We start from the raw sequence: 4,285 nt of genomic DNA, 5'->3' as shown, positions 1-4,285 counted from the left end.
TTGGTGAAATATTTTTTTTGACTTGTCAAATATTATTATTTTTTAATGATAAACTAATGTTTATAAGACAAGGTTTTATGCATAGCGTAAAGGATAACAAATAATTATAAGCAATATAATTATAAACATAATATATATCAATAGAAGGATTTATGCTTGCCATTCAGGATAGAGTCATTAATACTAAAAATTATAGAAAGCATATAATCAAAGATACAAATCAAATTGATGATTTGTGTAGAAAATGTTTGGCTTTTCCGGAAACTATAGAACATATTATATCGGGATGTTCTATATTAGCACCGTCCGAGTATACATTTAGGCACAATCAAGTTTTAAAAATAATTCACCAAAATTTGGTAATTAAACATAACTTGATTGACTGCCGTAATATAGTACCATATTATGAATACGAACCAAATTCATTTTTAGAAAACGAATTTTATAAAATATATTATGATAAAACTATACTAACAGACCGAGCGATTAGTCATAATAGACCCGATATAGTTTTACATGACAAAATTAAAAAAATAACTGATATTATTGATGTCGCTATTCCAAATTCCTGTAATATTAAAAAATCTGTTAATGAAAAAATAAGAAAATACACAGATTTAGGAAATGAAATAAAAAGAATTTGGCATTCTCAGACTATAAAAATATTACCATTTGTTATTTCGGCTATTGGCATTATACCTAGCTCTCTCATTCAAAATTTAGGCGTATTAGATCTATCAAAAAATTTATATATAAAGATGCAAAAGTCGGTCATTTTAAATACACGTAGGATAACGAAAGATTTTTAAAATATTTATATTGAGGGATCAGTAGGATTTATAGGCCCTGTTAGAAGTTCTACCGAACCGAACCCTCTGATATGAAAATATCTGGAGTCGGTGAATTATTTTCCCATTTGATCTCTGGTGAGTTGACGTGCTGTTCTTGTATTTATTATGCTTATATAATGCACTTGCATAATGTTGATTGACTAGATGATCATTTGTGGATAATGAAACCTTGTCTTATAAACATTAGTTTATCATTAAAAATAATAATGTCGAAATTGATCATATTCGTGGCGCTTTAAAATTGCAATCTTGGAAGACGGTTAATTTGTGTTTTTGTTGTTATCTCTAAGTTATACATTTAGCTAACATATATGTTACCAACTGTAACATATTTCATACATACATCTTCTGTTATGACTTCTTATACTCTTCGTTTCGGCATCATTTATTCTCCTTACGCACCATTTATCCGTTTCGCATTTCCAAACTTTCTAAGCGTCTCTTTCTTAACCTTATGCACTCCTCTTACATCGGTCTTGCATATTTTTCGGAACTCATAATTCGCAATTCTATGTCATATTTGGGGAAGCTATGAGGGTTTTTTTTAAGAAAGGAAGATTCTGATGGATGTATCCGCAACGAAGATCCTGACAAACCTCATCACCATGAACATCGGAAACCCTGCTAAGTTTGACTTGAGATGACGTATGACAGAGGTATTGGTAATCCAATAAGTTGTACCCTGGACGACAGTACCCATACCTCTCAAATTGTAATTGATTACACCACACATGCGCCTCAGGGATCACACTACATCATTAGGAGTACCTACTTAAAATTATTATTACCTACGTACTATGTCATTTATAACCACTGAATATACAGGATGTATCGGCACGTACCCGACAAACTTTAACCAGCTATTCCTTAGCACATTTGGAGTTTAATAAAAAATTTATCATTCATATTTTCACCACATGTCACCACTGTTTTATCCTTTGTCAAAGTTTGAAAACCCATCTGGCAATATTTTATTTGAGTTTCGTTGAATAATATACGTACGTACCTACGTTGGCGCGCTTTTACAATCAAAACGAAATGGCACGGCACCATTCGTCTCATTTTTAACTATTATTATTTAGTGTGTGCGAAAGAGCGACGAAGCTTTTTGACACACTTGCTAATAACAGCTGTTGAACACGAGAAACAACGCCAATGACAGTGACGGAGTGTGGATTTTTTAATAATTTTTTGTTTTTAATTGAAAAAAAAAATGTTACCGGACAGCAAAGTGCCCATAACATTTTTCACTCCAAATGTGCTAAGGAATAGCTGGTTAAAGTTTGTCGGGTACGTGCCGATACACCCTGTATATTTCGTATCTTTTCGAATTATGAAAGAATTTCAATATTATTGAAGAAGGTGATACTAATAATTATAATATCTAACCGAAACATGAAACAGAATAAGACACAGAAAATTAAAAAGAAAACGGTCTCAACTTTGAATTGAACCCAGATTCTCTGTCTTACCGGGACAACGTTTTTAACCACTTGACCATTGCGATATAATTATTACACATCATTTTTGTCGCTCTCAAATTCAGAATTGACAATATTATCTTGCAACTAATTTTTCCTAGAATTGTTTTGTAACGTAGATAGTATCTCGGATAAATATATCAGATTTTTATTACGAGCTTGACAAAAATTACTTAGTTGCCAATGGTCAAGTGGTTAAATACATTATCCCGGTAATACAGAGATGCTGGGTTCGATTCCCAGTTGAGCTCGTTATCTTTTTATTTTTCTGTGTTTTGTTTAGATTTATTATGATTATCTTCTTCTTATATCTTCTCTATAATCAAAAATACTAATTTAGATTGTGTGTCTGTCTGTAGTAACTCTGATTCACTGATTTGTTTTGTTATTCGAAGTGTCATTTTCTAAATTGGAAACTGATTGCGTGAAAACTAACCTATAATATAATATTTTAAAAGAAAATTATTCTATGATAATTCATCAAAATGACAACTAAACACATCTTTAAAAAGTGATAAAGAGTCATTAAAAGCGATGAAACAAAAACTAGGTTAAATAGTTACCTATGTAACTTATTTTTTCTTTTATAGTGTTTTTGTTTTTGGGGTATTATGCCATGTTGCGCTGTCTCCTTCCTTAGCCAACGTTTCGGACGTTAATCTGTGATTACCGAAACGTTGGATAAAGAAGGTGGTAACGCAACACGGCATAATAACCCAAAAACAAATCACTAAAATACTTTTGGCGGTGAAAATCTCAAATCATACCTAGTTTTTGTTTCATCACTTTTCATGACTTTTTATCACTTTTTATTGGTGTGTTCAACTGTCATTTTGATAAGATACCCGGTCACTAACTTTTTTGTAGTTAACTTCATTATTTTAGTAAAAAAAACGGTGACCGGGTATAACATCAAAATGACAATTCAACACACCTAAAAAAAGCAATATAAAGTCATGAAAAGTGATGAAACAAAAACTAGGTTAAATAGGTTACATGGGTGACTATTAAACCTAGTTTTTGTTTCATCACTTTTAATGACTCTATATAACGTTTTAAGGCGAAGCTTAATGCTAAATCACTATTTTGATTAATCTTTATAACGAATTGGTGTACATTATGAATACCAAAAAATATGCTTTAGATAAATTGAAGGTTTTCCTATCGCTTCGCTTGAGTAGAATACAAATAAAATAAAAAAATTACTCAGTAAAAAATATAAATGTAAAATACTAAATAAATATTTCTTCAATAGAAATGTATGAACGCGTAAAGGAAACAACTTTAAAAAATACAGTATTATAGCTAAGATTATCTGTGACAGTTTCACTTGATTAACTTTTTTGCTTTCTTACGAAATTATTTACAAAATAAATAAAAACCAGTTTTGTGCTTGAAATCGAACGTTTCTAGACTCCGTTTGTCAAGCGATTATAATGCCTATTACCTACAATATAAGGTATACCAAGAATATACATATTTTTAGCTTGTAGCTTCCTCGGTGTGTTGAATTTTCATTTTGATGAAATATCATGGAACCAATGTTTGTATTTCTGTTTCATAAAGCCTCAGAAGTCGCGAGTTCAAATAAAATGAATTTAATTTGATTAATTTATGTTATTTTATAATAATTTATCAATTTAAAATAATATATTTAACAATATTTGCGGTACGTTCCAGAGTTGAGATATTTTCAGTATTGAAGAGTTGTTGTTTGGAATGGTTTTAGACATGTTTGTTGACTATTCCCCAATTCCTTTTTCTCCTCCCCATTAAATTCAGCCGCAAACATACCAAAACTTTTGATTTGGGATTTGATTTGAATAAAAAAACATGTGTGAGATATTACGTGTGTCTCTTCTACCGATATTTCAATGCGAAACGCTCAAGAATTGTGCTTAGCAAGATTGCGCCACCAAAACAGTTTTCGATCTCGATAACAGATAATAGAAA

The sequence above is a fragment of the Hesperophylax consimilis genome, chromosome 20 (genome assembly GCF_061612785.1).
Source record: "Hesperophylax consimilis isolate HC1 chromosome 20, BYU_Hcon_1.0, whole genome shotgun sequence".
NCBI lineage: Eukaryota > Metazoa > Arthropoda > Insecta > Trichoptera > Limnephilidae > Hesperophylax > Hesperophylax consimilis.
The sequence above is the reverse complement of the archived record's forward strand: the minus strand, read 5'-3'. Positions refer to the sequence as shown.